Below are 21,290 nucleotides of genomic sequence, written 5' to 3'. Positions count from 1 at the left end.
CAGTACCTATATTTGACAATACTGTATTATATAATTACAATTTACTAAAAGAATAGAAATTAAGTGTTTTTAAATAAATAAGCAAACAAATAAATAAGTGAGGTAATGGCATATCAATTCACCTTGATGTACACTTTAAATAATTAAAATTTTATTTGTCAATTATATCTCAATAAAGCTTCAAAAAGACTTTTATTGTGAGCTGATCCTGCAGACACTGGAGAGAGCCACTGGGGAGAAGGGCAGGGAGCCCTGGAAAGGGTTAACCTGGATTGAGGAGCCCATGCTTTGGAAAGCATCAAGCTTCCAGGGGCCCTTGCTTGGGTATTCTTAGGTGATAACCATCTTTATGCTGTTGCCTGGGAAAATTTTCTTCTAGGGTGTAAAGCAGTCCTACAGGGATATTCACTGCATTGGCATGTCAGGGCTGGTTTTCCCCAGAAGTTTGTTCAGACTCTACAGATCTCAAAATGAACATGGGAAATCATGCCTCCCAGGCCTGCAAGCCCCAGGACAGTGAGCCTTCCATTAATATTAAGATGGCTGAGAAGAGGATCCTGTGATACTTATAAATTAATATTTTGCACATACAACTAGAAAGTGCTAGCTACAAAATTAGGCAGAATAAATTATATATATTATTAAAGGCTGTCTCAGAATTTAAAAATGCCTTCTCCCCTAAGCTAAAGTGAAAGTATGTAAAAGGATTTACAAAAAAGGGAAAGTATTTAAATAAATGGATCAACTTATGATGTCTTAGGTGTCAACCCAATTCTTTCAGCTATTAAAAATAGCTGTCTTTATTTTAAAAGGGGGACAGTCATTTGAATGTGTCAAGGAGAAATAAAAATTTTAAATGCCTCTAAGGAAAATTTGGATTAATTTGTTCTTTTATAACCTACTGAGTTTTATGTTTTTCTATGGCAAAAACAAACAAACAAAAAAGCCTTTGTTATAAAGCAGGCACAAGCCAATTTCTAATATTAATTTAGTTTTTTTGTGTGTTTTTCCAGGACTCAGTGGCACACAAGTATGGTCACCAAAGAGTCTCTTAGATTTCTTAGAAAGAATGGAAGAATTAAAATTTTAAAAAACCTGCAAACATTTGTGACAAATGCTACTTTTTGATATCACTAATGTGAACATTTCAATCAAATATTTTTGTGGAGTATTTCCATGAGCGGGCAAAGTCAATAGTTCCATTTTCATGCTAACACTGCGAATGAATGTGTTGCTTGATTTTTAAAACTTAGCTGATAACAATACAGCTTGATTCAATTGGTCCATTTTCCTTTCACTGCAGCTCCTGACTTCAAGTTTGAAAGGGACTCAGGCTGTCGCTGAGTCAGCCAGGCCATTACCATTACCAGTCCCTTTTTTTTAAACTAGTTTATCACTCCTTTCAGGATTTTGTTTTTACTAGTAGTTCTTCCAAGATTGTATTTTCAGGTGAAGAGGAGTCTTCCTCATTGTGTGTGTGTGTGTGTGTGTGTGTGTCCCCGTGTCCCCTCAGGTAACTTGCAGAGGAAGTCCATTTCACAGGGTGATTGTGCACACTATTTCCATGGCAAGGGTGGTTGAGCCTTTCTGTTTCTCATTCTCGTCCTTGGTTTTCTTCCCAGGAGGAAGAGTTAACCCAAAACTTCAGGGACATTTTCTTTTTATAATAATTATGTCAGTACCTTAGATGTCTTTCCAAGGCAGCAGTCTTCAGCTTTCTAAGCATTCTATTTACAATTTCCGATTCTTATCCTTGACATCTCATATCACTCGCTGCTGCATTTTAATTTAATAGACTTATTATTTTCTAACATACAACTTTATCATCTATCTATCTATATCTATCAATCTATCAGCTTTGTATCTATCTATTCTCCTCACTAGAATGTTGTTTGTTGTGTTGTTTTGTTTCTTCCTCCATCCCCATCATCAAGGACCCCTCTGGGAACATAGTGAGACTTAAGTATATATATTACACACACACACACACACACACACATATATATATATATATATATACTGAGTGGCCAGGTTATCATTATTTATTATTATATAATAAAAGGCTAATATGCAAATTGTTCCCTCGACCAGGAGTTTGACCAGCAAGCAGGCCGGCCAACCACCCATATCCCCTCCCCCTGGCTGGACCCCACCCATGCACGAATTCATGCACCAGGCCTCTAATACACACACACACACACACACACACACACACGCACGCACGCACACACACACACACACACACACTGAGTGGCCAGATTATTATTCATTCAGAGATCATAATAATCTGGCCACTCAGTATATATATATATATTGTTTGTTTGTTTGTTTGTTTGTTGTTGTTATTGTGGTTGCAGATACTCTGAGCATTTGTCTGCTCCTTTTGAGGGAAATCTTATCAAAAGAGTAAAACGTAAAACACATTCTGCTTCTGTATGGCCAGATGAAAGCAAGGGCCCATTTGGAACCCTCTTCACATTCACCGGAGGTCTTCCAGCCATGCTATGTTGCAGGAATCAACTAGTTTTTGTTATATCATATTTACTTAGCTTGTAATCACTCTTGGTTAATTAATTACTAGACTGAGATGGCTTAATGAATCAAAATGGATTTTTCAGAGAACAGCTAATCTACTCAGACAAGTTAGAGAAATGACAACAACACTACTGTAGTTTATTCAGATGATAAAATATGCATGCTTCTCTATTCTTACCAGTTTATGCACTCTAGGTGACCTGCTTTCTCTGGTAATTTCAGGTTTTCTACAAGAAAAATGCAGGGCCACCACAGGAGACCGTTTACATCTCTGGAGTTGTATGACATTTTTGCCTTTTCTTAGAATAGAAATATTCCTAATGTTTGTAAACATGGCCTCTATTGGCCCAGGCTTTGTTCATTTCAGAATGCCTTTGGATTTACCCTATTTTTTTTTTCTTTTTTTAAAATTGTAGATGAGATTGTGGGTGAGATTGTTCCCCACAGTTTTCAAACTTCTTATCAGATATTGGTAGTTAGCAGTAGTACTAGCAGCTTGAAAATTTCTAGTAGTACTAGAAAATTTCAAGAAAACCTTGACAGGGGTATAGCTATTGTTTGCTGAAGTGAGAATAGCTTCAGCGGCCTCTGATCTCATCATTAGCAATGAAACCAGAAACCCTCTCTGCACAGTGGCAGGTTGAATAGAGAGACTGAGGAGTAGGTGGCAGCCTTTCCTCTAACTGTGTTCCACAATTCAGAGCAGCTCCAGCTTCTTTTTTCAGAAATGCTGTGGTGTAGCTGGAAGAAGTCATAGCAGAGCCCTAGTTGGTTTGGTTCAGTGGATACAGCATTGGCTTGCAGACTGAAGGGTCACAGGTTCGATTCTGAGTGCTTAAGGATATATCTCTCTCACATCGATGTTTTTCTCTGTCTCTCCCCCTCACTTCCACTCTCTAAAATTATCCTCTGGTAAGGATTAATAACAACCAAACAAATCATAGTAGAAAGAATAAAAAGGACAGACAAATCATGATGAAGAATCTCTCTGAAGTTACAACAGAGATGAGCCTGTACTACACCTGGGGACTTATTAGGTAGGGGATTGTTGGAGTGGCTCCCCCAAGATGCAAAATAAAAATCTCTTTAATTTGGGGGACCACCATTTACTATCATCTTTCAAGTCTAACTCTTTTTTAAAATGTCAATCAATAAATTATTATCTAGTATTTGAAATACCCTAAAATGCATCAGTATGTTTTCCTTTATAAAACACTTTTTCTCCCCTCAGTGTTTGGTTCAGCTGTCATAGCATTGTGTGAGGGGCTGGGGGTGGGGGAAGTAAAAGCATAACATAGGCAGTTTTAAAAAAACACACAGGAAGTCAACTTTTCACTTGTCTCTAAAAATAATACCCACATAAGTGAATTTTTGCTATAATATTTACTCACTTATGGAGCAACTAAAATTAAAACACACTTGTGTACTCCTCACAAGCTTCAGAACACTTGAAAGAATTTCTTGTCAGCCAAACCCACAGCTATCAGCACATGAATGGCCAGCAGGCTCTCAGTTCTTTACATCTCCCTGGGGTAAACTCTTTTTTTTCCTCAAATACAGCTGACATTCCATATTATTCCATTTTCATTTCAGATGTATAGCATAGTGGTTAGAGAATAATGTACTTTACAAACCATACCCCAACGTTTCAAATACCCCCTCTCCCCATACATCAAGCATGTCAAACTTGTGGCCCACAATGAATATTTTTGTGGGCCAGACAATATAACAGTATGTAAGAAAGGTTTTAATAAACATTTTGTAACTTAATTTTTACAATATTCTGTTATACATAATCCTATATAATAAAAGGCCAGAGACCACAAGCATCATGCCCGAATGACCACTCAACCAGTTGCCAGAAGGTGCATTGACCGCCTCTCGGTCCCTCCCCCGCAGCCCACATGCTCTGATCGCAGCAAGGTGGGCGGCGGGCAAGCAGGCGGGTGGATGGGGTGGCAAGTGTGGCAAGTAGTAGTGGGCTACCAAGCGCGAAGCGATTTCGTGTGCTGGGCTTCTAGTTATTAATAACAAACTACAATGTTCGCTAATGACTGATTACTGTAATCATGTTGCATTCATTTCCCTTACGTGCCTTATGTGCAGGTGCACCATTTCTCTCCACTAATACTAGCAATGAATATTTTAGCAGTCGATTGCCACATCATTAGTCTTGTACTTGTTTGGTTTGTGCAACAGGAAATATTTCGCTTTCAGAGAACAAGAAAAATAGGTTTATTTGCGTTACGCTTATTAATTTGCGCAGTTATTCAGTGTCTGGTAAGTTAATGTTCAAGAAAAACACTGATTTTTATTAAAATGTTCTATAATTTTATGTTAACATTTTATTCATTTATTTCAGCTCTTGGTATTCAGCATATCTCTATCAAAATAAACCTATGTTTCTATGAAAATTGAAGCTTTTGTTTTTTTGCGGCCCACATAAACTTAAACCTTGTTTATTTGGCCTGTGTTAGTTAGCCTTTGAGTTTCACACGCTTGCCATACATAGTCATGATTATATTATTGACTATATTCTCTATTCTGTAATCTACATCTCTGTGACTAATCTATTACTACCAGTTTGTACCTCTTAACCCCTTCATCTTTTTCACCAAGTTCTCAAAACCCCTTCCTCTCTGACAACTGTTGGTCTGTTTTCTGTGTCTGACTCTTCACATCCAAACAGACAATCCCTAAGAGGTGTGTGTGTGTGTGTGTGTGTGTGTGTGTGTGTGTGTGTGTGTGTGTTTTGTTTTTGTTTTTTCAGAGAGGAAGGGAGAAAGACCGAGATAGAAACATTAATAATGAGAAAGAACCATTGATTGGCTGCCTCCTACAGGCCCCCTACTAAGGATACAGCCCACAAACAAGGCATGTGCCCTAACGGGGAATCAAACCTTGACCTCCTAGTTCATAGGTCAATGCTCAACCATGAAGCCACATTGGCTGAGCCCTTTTAGGGTTTTGATGTAGGCAACCTATCTCCTGCCACAACAGAGATAAATTTCCAGCACTCAGAAAGGACTTATTTTATTTATTTCCCCCCTCAAGTTTATCTCTAGGAATGAAAGATAAGAATGTCTTTTGCATATATTAGCAACACATGGAACCTGAGTAATGCCATGTTTGCTTTATAGGCCTAAACAAAAGCCTTTACAAAAGCAAGTCTAATTGTTCCTTTCAGCCTAACAGAAGGTAGAGTCTGGACAGACACCTTTATGGGAATAACATTTTCCTCTGCTTCTGCCATATGCTGTGGGCCCTCTCTAATTCTCACACCTCATCATCCCCCCCTCCCCGCCCCCTTGCTGCTTTTTACACACTCAGCTTTGCTACATCTTCTCTGCCAGCTCTTTGACCATGGCAAGTCCATTTTTGTCTCAAGATCATTGCATTTGCTTTCCCTTGCTTTTTTAAAAACTATATTTTTATTGATTTCAGAGAGGAAGGGAGAGGGAGAGAGAGATAGACATACCAGTGATGAGAGAGAATCATTGATTGGCTGCCTCCTGCACCCTCCCTCTATGGGGGATCGAGCCCACAACCCGGTCATGTGACCTTGACCGAAATTGAACTCGGGACCCTTCAGTCCACAGGCCAATGCTCTATCCACTGAGCCAAACCAGCTAGAGTGCTTTCCCTCGCTTTAAATGCTTCTTCCAGATGTTTGCATGGTTGTTCCCACCTTTCAGGGAAGAGCTCAGAATTTATCTTTCCTGAGCACAGTAGTAAAACTAGCCTCTTGTTGCAGGCACACTTTTACATTATCTGTTGTGTGTGGTTCTGGTCAGGATCCTGCAATATGTACTTATCTGTTTTTGTATTCTTGATTATTTCTCTTCATTAAGGTGAGAAGAGAAATGTGTTCTATTCATAAACCAGAATACACCTAATGACTGGAATAGTTAGGTGTATTAGTACATCATTTTGAATAATTAATTGATTTAAATATAGAAAAGTTGGATCTTACTACCAATAATTATCAAATGATAAAGCATAATCATTTTAATTAAATTATTTTAAATATAAAATAATAAGTGGCTGAAAAGCATCAATACAAATGATACTTTTACAAAAAGCAATAGAAGGTGATCTTTTCAGTAGGGTAGCTTAATTAGATTATGGTGATTATTATTTTTATTTGCTAGTTGAATCCTTCTTAAAGTCTTCATTCTAACATATGTATAAAACCAACATGGATGCAGCAGAATCTCTTTAAACAGTACATGATAAATTAGACAATATTGTATGTTTCCCCTTGATCTCTTTACTTCAGTTGTGGAAATTAATGAGAATACTCTTATATGTTGATCCTGTGTCTTTTTTTTTCCTTTTAGAGATGATTTGCATAATATTACTTGTGTTACAATACTATGGGATTTATAATTGAAGGTTTTTCTTAATATAAATAGTTGAGTATATTTTTAAAATATCATAAATTGTATATTTTATTCTACAAAAATCTTTGCTAAAAAATTGAAAGACACGAGTCCAGCAACAAGCACTTCTAAATTCGAAAAATGAATCAGTTTGGCTAATCCAAGAATCCATTTGCCAAGTCTAGTGCTCATCCCAGCAGACAGCACTGCTATGTAATAATGTCATTGGAAAAAGCACAAGTGAGAGCAGAAATGATGGTGGCTTCTAATTCAGCTTTGGCTGATGAGCTAAATGAACTGGCAGCATTTATAGGACAGGGACAGGAGGAGTAACGATAGCCAATTTTCTGTGCAGACTAATACAACATTTTCTTTAGCGAGAAAATTAGTTGAAAGTTTTTCTCTCCGTTTCCACATGCCTTTTGCTCAGTGCTTTGTCAGTGCAGTTTGCCATAGTATGTTCTATTTGCTGGAAAGTTGTAATAATCAGGAAGAGGCCAAGCAACATTGCAGTGGTTTCCTCTGCACTAAAGTCAGGTTTGATGATCACTATCAGGTTTTCGATCCCTTACAACAATGATTAGACAATATCCAGTGGCTCCTGGCAGGTCAGACTATGTGCCTAGGCCTATCAATTCTAACTCTAATTCTGCAAGGTACCTGCAGTGCAGGGATGGGGAATTGGAAATGAGAGCAAGGTAGTGAAGACTGAGTATTGACCCCATTTAACCTCCTGGTTAATCCTCCATCAGTTCTAAGCAAAGGTAAGGGAAAGATTCTTTTGAATTCCCTCTTCACAGGCTAGAAGTATACATAGAGTGGGCAAGTATTTTTAATGGCCTATATTTTTTATAGTTCCTCTTTATGGAAAACAGCATCACCATATTTTATTATTCTTTTAAAAAAGACTTACTACTCTGACAAATTTTTAACTAGTGATATAATTACTTCATTAGGTAGCATAATTGGAAATTACTTAAAATATAAAGAGCACGCCTGGTAAAGAAATGTTTAATTTAATAAATTTTTTTAAACCCTCACTTGGGGATATTTTTTCCATTGCTTTCTAAAGAGAACAGAAGGGAGGGAGGAGAAGGAGAGAGAGAGAAACATCAAAGTGAGAGAACACATGGATTGGTTGCCTCCCGCACTCACTCCTATCAGCTTGGGAAACCTGCAACTGAAGTACCTGCCCTTGACTGGGAATCAAACCCTCTGAAGCTTTGGTCCATGGGCCGAAGCTCTAACCACTAAGAAAACTGGCCAGGGCTATTAAATAATTTGGATTAAAATGATTATTAAGTTAAAATCAGAAGTTGCTGAAAACCTCCAGTAATGATTTTAACTAGGGCCACATGATAATGTAATCCTTCAATTAGCAATTAGTCACAAATAGCAGTGCCCTTTATTTTGACTTAAAATAAGTAAGCTAATTTCCACTCTTCAAGATAAATATTATTAATTAGATGGGAAGATAAAAAACACCATATAGTGTTGGTAGAACCTACAGTCATACAGAAAAGCCCTGTGTTCTTATGAAATTGGTACAGAAACAAACTTTTTCTTTTTTCTTTTATTCCAGAAACATAGAAGAGGAAATATTCTGATTTAAGCTTGATTTTTTTATGCCCTTAATACAGTGAACTAAGTGAATTTTTGTTATGTGGGAGATAAATAATGTTCACATGCTTTAATGTTTAATATTTGTGAATATAGGTGATCTATATTAATAAAAGCATAATATGCTGATTAGACCTTCCAGGCGACCTTCCAGACTAAGCCACAGCCCTGGTGGTGGCGGGGGCCGAGCCCCTTGCACAAATTTCATGCATCAGGTCTCTAGTTATATAAAAATTGCAAACACACCTTATGTTTTTAGGTAATCATGCTTACCCTTTTATACTGAGGCATTCATAACTCCTCTTTCTCCTTCCTCTTGGCATTCATTACATATGAGAAAAAAGTTGAATACAATCTATACTGTGGCCCTAAAATGGCAACTCCTTTTACCAAAGAGGAGACATAGACACAAAAAAATTAATTAACTTGCCTTAAACACCGCACTCTACTGCCCCTGATGGATTGAGGTAACTTCAACCAAAAAGTTAATCCTCTGTACTATTTCTCAAAATTGACTGTACTGAGAATACTAGCTTTCTAATATGCCATACCTCTTCATTCATTCTTCACCATCCCAGGCCTTCATCATCCTTATTTTTTAAAATATGTTTTTATTGATTTTCAGAGAGAGCAAGGGAGAGAGAGAGAAAGTTAGACACATCAATGAGAGAGGAACATCAGTGATCAGCTGGCTGGAAATCAAATCATGACCTGTTGGTTCCTAGGTAGGTGCTCAACCATTGAGCCACTCTGGCCGGGTCATCATCCTTATTTTGCATCCATTTCTCCAGGAATGCATAGATAATTTGCTTTTTATGTGTTTCTGTAAGTTAAGTCTCCTTGGAAACACAAAAGAACAAGGCAGTCACTCTAAAGGGCATATTTAAATAGGTTACTTAACCAATGTGATTTTCTAAAAGCAGGTGATCTCTACAGATAAAAACATACACACCTTAAGTATAGAAATTATTTATGATTTTAAATACATTTTCAGAAAGGAAGGAAATGTGTACTAGCAATAGAGAAGTTTAAAAACAGGCTGTTTCAAGAAAATTCTTCACCTTTTTATATTCAGCATGCCTGCTTTTTTTTACTACATGCACACTCTGACTTATTCTGGAAGGAAAGGGAAATATATGTCTAATATTTATTAAATGTTACATAGTAGGCACTTTTACAGATGGATTCTAATTTTAATAATGCTACATAGTATTATTATCCTCACTTTACATATGAAGAAATTCAGACACTGAGAGGTTAAGTGACTTGCCCAAGTCATGTAGCTGGTTACCAGTGGAGAGAGGATTCCACCCCAAATTTTCTTACCCTAGTGTGCTGATTTAGCTTTAAAGAGAGGACAACACACATGTAACTGAGACCAACTTTTCTGGATACATACATTCAGTGCTGACTACCTGAAGTTGGCACATTATTTTTCTATTATATTATTTTTATACTAGAGGCCTGGTGCACAGAATTCATGCATGGGTAGGGTCCCTAGGCCTGTCTGGCGATCAGGGCCAATTGGGGCCTTCCAACTGCTGGCCAGGGCCTCCCTTCCCTGACTGCTGGCTGCCAGCTGGGGCTTTCCTTCATTCCGCACCACCTCCCTGGTGGTCAGCACACATCATAGCAAGCACTCGAACTCCCGGTCTCCAGTTGAACTTCTAAGGAAACACTTTGCATATTAGCCTTTTATATATACACAGACTTGTTATTTTTTTCATTTCCTCAGGCAGTATTTTCTGGCTAACGTTAGTGTTTTCTTACATATTTACCAGGTCATAATTTGTATTCTTCCCTTTTGTAACTGAGCTAAATCTGAGTTTTTTCACCTTTTATTTTCTGCTATCTGTGCTAAGCAAAGAAACAAATGGATCTAATAACATCATGGTGCCATAAGCTCCAAGAGTAGCCAGCGGTCAGGGTCTATGTTCAGCTTGCATGGATCCCTTTCTATGAGAATGCTGTGCAACACAAAGGATGGCCCTCTAGACAACATATTGATACTCAGTGGCCTTTTTCTTGACCAGAAGTGACAGATCCAGAAGGTGAACATCTGGCTCAGCCTGGGTCAATGAGGAGTTTTAGCATTTTAATGCATGAGACATAGAAACTGAGAGTTGTTAGAGCTCAGATCATGTTCATTTTAATACTCTTGTTTAATCCAAAAATTTCAGATGCAGAGTTCCCCAGGCAGCCCTACCTCCTGTTTTCCATTTGTTTGATTTTAAACCTCTTTTTGGTTTCCTTGAGATTTGCATTATATAATTTTTTTCCAATTCACTGTAACATTGAATCTATTGAACTCAAGTTTCATATTCCTTGCCATTAAAAGCATGTTTATTCAATAGATCCATAATTGTATAGGCTATCAAAAACCCACATGAAAGAGATAAACGCCCATCAGAACATCATGGCTCAGTAGTTGAGTGTCGACCTATGAATCAGGAGATCTCGGTTCAATTCTGGTCAAGGGCACATGCCCAGGGTTGCAGGTTCAATCCCCAGTGGGAGGCATGCAGGAGGCAGCTAATCAATGATTCTCTTTCATTATTGATGTTTCTAGCTCTCTCTCCTTCTCCCTTCCTCTCTAAAATCAATAAAAATTTATTTTTTAAAAAAGAGATAAACTCCCCCAAATTAGAAACATCCATAATAAGAATGATGATCCTCTGGAGGTTCAGGACTTGAACATTTTTGGATTATACCTTCAATATGTTTTCTTGTTTATTTTAAATTATTTATTAATTAGAGTTTACACTCATTATTTTATATTAATTCCATGTGTACAGCAGAGTGGTTGGGCAATCATATGCTTTATAAAGTGTTCTTACAAATATTTCCAGTTCCCACTTGGCACCATGCATAGTTATTACAATTTTATTGGGTATTTCCTATACTGTACTTTATATCCCCATGACTATTTTGTAACTACCAATCTGTATGTCTCAATCCCTTCACCTTTTCACCAGTCTTCTGTCCCCCATCCCCTTCTGGCAATCATCAGTCTGTTCTTGGTATCTATGAGTCTGTTTCTATTTTATGTGTTTGTTTATATTTTTGTGTAAACTATAACTTATTTATTAGAATGATATGTATACATTGATTAATTAACACAATCTAGTAATCAGCATTATATAAATATATATTTAATATAGTGACATTCTCAAGATGGTAACATAGGTGTTTTCTGACTTCAGTCCCCCCACCTCTCCCACAAGGCCAGTTAGTAGCTATTCATACGGAGAAGCCATTATGAAAATCCCAGAAACTAGGGTGAGACTGAAGCACCCTTGGGATCACCAAACTCAAGAAGAATCACATTAGAAGGGTAAGAGGAATAGTTTCACTTTGATCGGTTGGCTCTTCCCTAGACAGCACAGAGCCACAACAAAAAGACCCCCCTGGGCCTGTAGTTTCTCCACTGGAAATTCAGTAGATGCCCAAGACAGATCGGCAGCTTCTCCAGGAGTATGGGAGGCACACTCAGGTCCAGGGGACTTTGTGGGGTTCAACCACCAGGGGTTAGCTAGATATGAAGAAAGGGGTGAAGCTGACATCAACCAGAGCTCAGATTTTGGAGGCCCCTGTTTCTGCTTGCTGCTAGGCCCAGCGCCTGAGCAGAGAGCCCAGCCAACTGCTCTGGCAAAGCCAAGCCCGTAGCCCAGTGTGATCAGTGAGCTTAGCCTGATTGGGTCCCCAGCCAATGGGCCACACTAGGCATGGAGCTTATACAGCCTCACTCAGGCAAGAGAGCAAGTTTAAAGCCCTATCCAGCAACTAAGTATAACCTACAGTCCTGCTCCACTGGGAAGCATGGCCATAAATTCTCAGAAGCCCTGGAACATGTACTACAGTCAGCCCTTGCAGGAAAGAAAATTCTCACCACACCCAACTGCTGAGCATAGTTTCCAGTCCCACCTGATCAGGAGACGGGCCAGAGACCTAAGTGTCCAGGAGCACATCCTACAGCCCTGCTCTGGCAGGGAACGAGGCAAGCAGCCATTCCCATCGGTTGAGCATACCCACTGGGGTGGCATAACCAGGGACATGAACAATGATCCTTATATATTGTTCTTTAGATTCCACATATAAGTGAAATCGTATGGTATTTGTTTTTCTCTGACTTATATCACTTAGTATAATACCCGCCAGGTCCCTCTGTGCTGTCCTAAGTAAGATTGCATTCATTTTTCTGGAGGAGTGATATGCCATTGTATGTATGCACCATAGCTTTTTACCACGTTTCCATCGATGGGCACTTGGGTTGATGAATGTGTGTTATGTGTAATGGTTTCCTATTGCACTGCAACAAATTCCCACAATCTAAGTAGCTTCAATAATGCAGATTATTTATTTTTTACAGTTCTGGGGTCAGAAAATCAAGAGATTAGCAAGGCTTTATTTGTTCTGAAGGTTTCTGGGAGAAATCCATTTTTTTTTTCCTTTTCCAGGTTTTAGAGATTGCCTGCATTCCTTGGGTCATAGTCACTTTCTCCACCTTCAAAGTACATCATTTCAAACACTGGTTTTATCTTTATGTTTATTTTTTTTTACTTTAATCCTTTTGTCCCCACCCCTATATATGAACTTTTGTGATTACATTGGATCCAAAGAGATAATTCAGAAAAATTTCCCCACCTCAATATCCAAATTTAATCACATCGGCCATGTCCCTTTGACCATGTAGGGCAACATGTTCATGGTTCCAAGTATGAGGACATGGATATCATTTGGAACCTTGTTGATTATATTATTTGGGGCGGGGCGGGGCATTTTCCAGCCTGCCACACTACAAAATCTAGATTACTGTGGTGTTGGTAAAAGAATCGCTGAGAGCAGCATTTTGCAAGCCTGCTCTCCAGATATCAGCAAACCTCATTAGATCAGTAAGAATCTTCAGATGCTATCATTCCACAAACCAAAGAAAGTGACTTCCATTGCCATAAACTCTAAGAGGTAACCAAGTAAAAATAACATAAATAATTTTTCTATTACACTCTGTGACAAAATATCTTCTCTTTGTCACCTTTTATAACAACAACAACAAAATTTTGGAAGGATCAAGGAGGGTGAGAACTCTGGCAATAACTGAGATAATGAACTTGTCCAAGATGATTTGTAAGTTAGTTCTTATTTTTAACTGACAACTACCATTTTGAAAGTAAAACTGAATTTGGGAAAAGTGAATGTGAAGAAATGTTATCAAGTTATAAATCAGTCCACAAAACTTTACACACCAGTTGATTGTATAGGCTCTATGAATATACTATTTTAATCACATTTTAATAATGCTGCTGTTGTCCTCCAAGGACCAGATTCATTCAAGACCAATCTAACATTAGTCACATTATAAACCACTTCTATAATGTTGAAGGAACAATATCAACCCTGTGAGATGTTACAATGGAGGGAATATAGTATGCCTTGGTTTTAATAAATATAGCGTGTATTTAAAAGTTGTTTTTATGAAGGAAACATGTTTTGGGTCTTTGAAAATGAATACCAAATGTCATTTGAAGTTTAGTGAACACAAGTAATTAAGGCCCAGATGCTCTGCTTGACCCTCTGCCTGTACACTGTCAAGCAGCCCAGAGTGTCAACACTTGTTTACAGCAACCCTGATCAGAGAGGTGCCTAACCCCAGGTTCTTAATACATGCAATTGTCAATCACTACAAACAGATACTCTCCACCAGTGACCCTTGAGAAGCAGAATTAGCTCTGACAGATTTGATAATAGTGAAATATCCCAGGGCATGCCACAGTCACTGTGATGAGCATTCACTTTTTAACTCCTCCAAATGCTGTTAAACACAGAAACTGCACTTCTCTCTGATTTTTTCCTTCACTGGTAGATTGAAAAGGGACTTCAGAGAGCCATGCTCTGATTCACTTTACCCATCCAAATACTATGTAATACATTTTCTTCGATGGGCACCTCTGTGAGAGACAATGGGAAGAGTATGAGATTAATAAGATACAATATACATTTGGGCTTTTTTCCATGTGATTTTGATCTTGTGTTCTATACAGGTCACTTAACTTTTGAAGTTTCAGGTACCATATAATAGTTTTATGAATAATACTTAATTGTTAGTATTTTTGAGAAAATAATTCCTCAATATATAGTTATAAAAGCATTAGCAATAATTCTCAAAGCAATCTTATGAAATAGATACTATTATTAAGAACTGAGGCTCAGACAGGTTAAGTAAATTGCCCATGTATTTTTAATAGAAAGATAATGACACTCACTTTAAAAAAAAGTCAGTTCAACTGAGATTTAAGATAATGACTTTGATAATTTTTTAAAGTAAAAAATTTGATTTTAATATCTGAGGAAGCATACCGCATTGCATAGCACATTTGCTGTGGATGCAAGTGACCTGTTTTTCATTCCTTGCTTTGCCTATCACTATGACTATGGTACGAAGAGAAATTATTTAATCTCAGTAGTCATCAGTACATTCATTTACAAATTGAATATACATATTTAAGATTTTCTGTGTGAATTAAATGAATCAATGTTTATGAACACTGAGAAAGATGCATAACACTGAACAGGAGCAAATAAATTATCGTTGCCCCCCCCCCCCCCATTTTTTTTTTTTTATTCTGGGGAGCATGGAAGAATGTAAATGTCAAAGGCTGGGAAAACAAATAGACATTATTTAAAATGTTTGTATTTAGCTCTTTATAACTCAGTGGGGAAATACTTAATCCTGTTTTGCCATCACTGTGATGGGGATCATGATATGGAATGTGGAAGGCATTAAAGTAGGCAAAATTATTAGGCACTAACCCAGTTATCGGAATGGGTTATAAATTTAACAAATTCTCTCCTTTCTCTTTCAAAGTAATGTATATATCCTGCCATGCAAAGAACTGTTTAGTGGAATGGATAGCAAAGGAATTTGAAGATGCAAAAAGGGATTGAAAATGCTTACTTCTTAATTTGAAAAATATGTACTGAACACTTACTTTGTGCATTCCTGGTGCTCTGAAATTACATTTCATGGTGAATAAGAGAGATTAAGTTCACTGAACTTACCTCCACAGTAGAGAGGAAAAACAACACATATGTAGATGATTAGTATGTTACATAGGAAGAAGAAGAAAAACAAAGAGAAAATTGGGATGGTGTGTGTGGAAGGAAGGGAGCTGGCCATGCAAAGCAGGAGTGTTCCAGGTGGGAGAGCACCAGGAAAGCAATTTCCACATGGCAAACATTACCTAGAGAGTGCATCTGGTTTCTTTTGAAATCAATTTTTTCAAGAAAGTTTACATAAAAATGCACCCATTTTACATGTATAATTTGATAATATTGAGAATATGTTTTTGAAATATACTTTTTATAATTGCTTCCAGTAAATTTACTTATTATTCTGAATAATTCTAGTTTTAATCATTATATAGAAAAATCTGGGACTGGATGGCTTTACAAGGATATTTTACCAAACATTCAAAGAAGAACTAACACTATCCTCCTCAAACTATTCCAAAAACTTCAAGAGGAGGGAAGACTTTTAAACTCTTTTTAGGAGGCCAGGGATTATTTTAATTCCAAAATCAAATAAAGACACTACAAAGAAAGAAAAGTGTAGGCCAATATGCCTAATGAATATAGGTGCTAAAATCCTCAACACAATAGTAGCAAATGAGATCCAGAAATTCATTAAAAAGATTATACAATATGATCAAGTGGGATTTATCCCAGGAATGCAAGGTAGGTACAATATTCATAAATCAATATTAGTTATACATCACGGAAGCAAAATGAAAGATTAAAATCACTTAATCATATCAATATATGCAGAAAAAAACATTTTATAACATCCAGCACCCATTTATGATAAAAAAAAAAACCCAACATCACCAAAAAACACAAAACCTTTCAGCAAAGTGAGAATAAAGGGCCTGGCCAGCATTGCTTAATGGTTAAGTATCTACCTATGAACAGGGAGGTCACTGTTCGGTTCCAGGTCAGGGCACAAGCCCCGGGTTGCAGGCTTGATCCCTGGTGTGAGGTGTGCAGGAGGCAGTCAATCAATGATTCTCTCTCATCACTGATGTTTCTATCTCTCTCTCTCTTCCTCTCTGAAATCAATAAAAATACATTTTGGAAAAAAAAAGTGGGATAAAAGAATTACACTTTAACGTAATAAAGACCACGTACAAAAAAAACCTACAGACCTGCTGGTGTGGCTCAACGATTGAGCATCAACCCAAGGACTAAGAGGTCACAGGTTCTATTAGGTTCCAGGCTCTATCCCCAGTAAGGGGTGTGCAGGAGGCAGCCAATCCATGATGTTTCTCTCTCATCAATGTTTCTATCTCTCTATCTCTCTCTCTTCCTCTCTCTCTAAAAATGAATTAAAATATTTTAAAAGCAAGCAAATAAACAAAAACCTACAGCCAGCATCATACTCAATGGGCAAAAACTAAAAGCGTTTCCCTTAAGATTAGTAACATGACAGGGATGTTCACTTTCACCACTCTTATTTAACATACAGAAGTCATAGCCACAGCAATCAGATAAGAAGGAAGAAATGAAAGGCATCTAGATTGAAAAGGAGAAAAATAAAGCTCTCATTGTTCTTAGATGGCATTATATTGTACATAGAAAACCCTAAAGACTCAACCAAAAAAACTACTAGATCTAATAAATGAATTCAGCAAAGTAGCAGGATACAAAATTAATATTCAGAAATTAGTGACATTTTTATATAGCAATAATGAACTATCACAAATAGAAAATAAGAAAACAATCCCATTTACTATTGAAACAACAACAACAAAAAAAAAAAGGTACCTAGGAATAAATTTAACCAAGGAAGTAAAAGATCTGTATTCAGAAAACTATAGGACATTGAAGAAATTGAGGAAGTACAAATGAGTGAAAGCACATACTGTATTGATGGATTGGAAGAATTAACACCACTAAAATGTTATACTACACAAAGCAATCTATAGACTCAGTGAAATTCTTATTAAAATACCAATGGCATATTTCACAGATCTAGGATAAATATTCCAAAATTTTATATGGAACCAAAACAGACCACAAATAGCCACAGTAAGCTCCAGAAAGAAGAACAAAGGTGGAGGGATCACAATACCTGATGTCAAACTATACTATAAGGCCATTATATTCAAAACAGCTTGGTATTGGTATAAGAACAAGCATATAGATCAATGGAACAGAACAGGGAACCTAGAATTCAACCCACACCTCTATGGTCAATTAATATTTAACAAAGGAGGTAAGAGCATACAATGGAGTCAAGACATTCTCTTCAATAAATGGTGTTGGGAAAATTAGACAGATGCATGCAAAAAAAGGAAACCAAACCACCAACTTACACCATGCACAAGAATAAACTCAAAAAGGATAATGGATTTAAATGTAAGTTATGAAAACATAAAAAACCTAGAAGAAACCATAGGTAGAAAAATCTCAGACATTTTTTATGGCAATATGTTTGCTGATCCATCTCCTAGGGAAAGGAAAATTGAGGAAAAAATAAACAAATGGGACTACATCACATTAAACAGTTTCAGCACAACAAAAGAAACCATCAATAAAATGAAAAGGGAACCTACTGTATGGGAGGATATATTTGCCAATGATACATCTGATAAGAGGTTAATTTCCAAAATATGTAAAGAATTTATAGAACTCAGTAACAGGAAGACAAACAATCCAATTAAAAAATGGCCAAAGTTGGGGAGGGTTGTAAGAAATCAAACAAAGGACTTGTATGCAGGCATATAAACATAACCAATAGACACAGACACTAGGCCGGTGAGGGCATGTGCTGCAGGGTGGAGGAAGATGGAAGGAAGTCAATGGGGAAAAAGGAGACATATGTAATACTATATGTAATACTTTAAACAATAAAAATAAATAAATAAATAAATAAATAAATAAATAAATAAATAAATAAAATGGACAAAGGATCTGAATAGACACTTTACCAAAGAGGACATACAGATGGCCAACAGACATACAAAAAAGTGCTCAATGTCACTGATTATCACAATGATGCAAATTAGAAACACTCACACCTGCCAGAATGGCAAACATCAATAAATTAATAAACAAGTGCTTGCAAGGATGAGAAGAAAAGGGAATCCTAGTACACTGTTAGTAGAAATACAGACTGGTGCAGCCACTATAGAAAACAATATGGAGTTTCCTCAAAAAATGAAAATGTAATTGGCTTTTGACATATTGATCCAACTTATGGGAATACTAGTGGCCTGGTGCATGGATTCATGCACATTGAAAGGAAATTAATTAGAAGAAATATTTTAATATCGCTATTCTCCCTTTATAATAGAAGTGTCAGAGATTAAAGAAAATTAGTAAAATGTATATGAAAATAATATATGAATTGATTTATAAATAAACAAGAACAACATGATATAACAACAAAGACATGATATAAAAACAACAAAAACATGATATAAAAAATTGATAAAAACAATGACTGATAAGTTGATTAAACTTATTCTAATATCTCCCTGTATACCACATTAAGAGTAAGAACACTTTCAGAGTGCTTGACTAATTTCCCTTGTGATGAAGTATTTACAACTTTAACTTTAATGTCACACGTTCTTCAAACTTGAAAGAAAGCAACATATAATTGGCCATGTCCAAAAACGGGTTCAGGTAGGAATATTCCTACTCTGTCTAGAGTTTGTCCTTGTGATTTATTAATAGTCATTGCAAAGGCTGGAATCACAGGAAACTGTCTTCAAATTAATTTAAATGGGAGGCCAGTGTCAGATGGGGACAAATATCACGCATGTGTCAGTCAACATTTATTTTTAAATTGCCAGTGTGCATCATATGTACTGGCTGGTCAGGCGGTCGGACAGTTGGATGGATGGATGATCGGTCACTTAGCCTTTTATAGATAGATAGATAGATAGATAGATAGATAGATAGATAGATAGATACTAGAGGCCCAGTGCACGATTGAAATCACACGAGGAGGCACCCCTTGGGAGTCAGGCCGGACTGCCACCGCGAGAGCCCGGGACCCGCGCCTGACTGGCATCCCAGGCCCTTCCTGCCCCCTTGCCTGTGTCCACTCTGGGGCTGCTGGAGCTGCAGCGCTGGCTCGGGCAGGCCCCCCTGTTTCTGTCTCCATTTCCTCTTCGGGCTTCACCTGCACGCGCAACCTCCTCCTGTCCAGTCGTCCCATTACTGTGTCCCTGCTTAATTTGCCTATTACCTCTTTATATATTAAGATCCTATGAACCCCAAAACACCAATTGGAAGAATATATGCACCCCTATGTTTATAGCAGTGTTATTTACAATAGCCAAGACCTAGATATAGCCCAAGTGTCCATCAGTACATGAGTGTATAAAAAAAAGCGGTACATTTACACAATGGAATACTACTTGGCCATATATAAGAAGGAACTCTTACCTTTTGTGACAGCATGGAGGGACCTGGAGATTATTATGCTAAGTGAAATAAGCCTGTTGGAGAAAGGCAAATACCATATGATCTCACTTATAAGTGGAATCAATCAACTAAATAAACTGATGAACAAATTAGAAACAGCAGCATGGATACATGGATACATGGAACAGACTGACAGTTGTCAGAAGGGACAAGGATGGGGGAGGACTGGATAAACAAAGGTGAAGAAATTAGCCAAAGAACATATATGCATAACCCATGACACAGACAACAGTGTGGTGATGGCCAGAGGGAAGGGGAGGGATGTACAAGGGGAGGTGGGAAAATGGGAGGGAAATGGGGGACTTCTGTAATAGTATCAACAATAAAAATAAAGGGGGAAAAAGAAACACCTCTTGCTTTATCAATGTGAATTACTATTTTTAAATCAGTCTTTTCCCCTTTTTGCTTATTTTTTATTTTTGCCTTTTTCCCCCCTCACCGTAATTTGTCTTGATAATATATTTTCTTCCTGTTCCTGCAATCTTATATAAATACTAGTGGCCCGGTGCATAAAATTTGTGCATGGGGGGGGGGGGGTGTCCTTCAGCCTGCCCTGCACCCTCTCCAAGCTGGGACCCTTTGGGGGATGTCTGACTGTGGGATCTGGCCTAAACCGGCAGTTGGACATCCCTCTCACAATCCATATGGCTGGCTCCTAACCGCTCACCTGCCTGCCTGCCTTATTGCCCGTAACCATTCTGCCTGCTGGCCTTCTCGCCCCCAACTGCCCCCCCTTGCCAGCCTGCTTGCCCCCAACTGCCCCCTCCTCCTGGCCTGATCACCCCTAACTGCCTCTGCCTCGGCCCTGACACCATGGCTTTGTCCAGAAGGATGTCTGGAAGGTCTTCTGGAAGGTTTCCTGGTCTAATTAGCATATTACCCTGTTATTAGTATAGATGCACATATATTAATTTTTCAGTTTTTTGCCACTATAAAATATTCTGAAATCAATCAAGTGTACATGTGCACACACACACACACACAAAGACACACATTTTAAAGTTGTTTTAAAGTTCCTTGGGAAGTATTACTATTACCTGATTGTGTAATGTAATGATTTTTATTATTTTATTAATAGTTGTTTTCTGAAATGGCAGCAAATGTTCACAATTCCAGCAGCAATGAATGAAAGCACTCTCTATTGGCATCATTGCAGTGACAGAAATAGGCCCTGTAGACTTTATTTTTGCCTATTTGATAAATAAATGTAATATACTAAGGTTACTTTGATTTTACATTCTCTTACTACTAAGTTTGAGCATC

Source organism: Plecotus auritus, assembly GCF_963455305.1.
Source record: "Plecotus auritus genome assembly, chromosome: 3".
Classification (NCBI taxonomy): Eukaryota; Metazoa; Chordata; class Mammalia; order Chiroptera; family Vespertilionidae; genus Plecotus; species Plecotus auritus.
The sequence above is the reverse complement of the archived record's forward strand: the minus strand, read 5'-3'. Positions refer to the sequence as shown.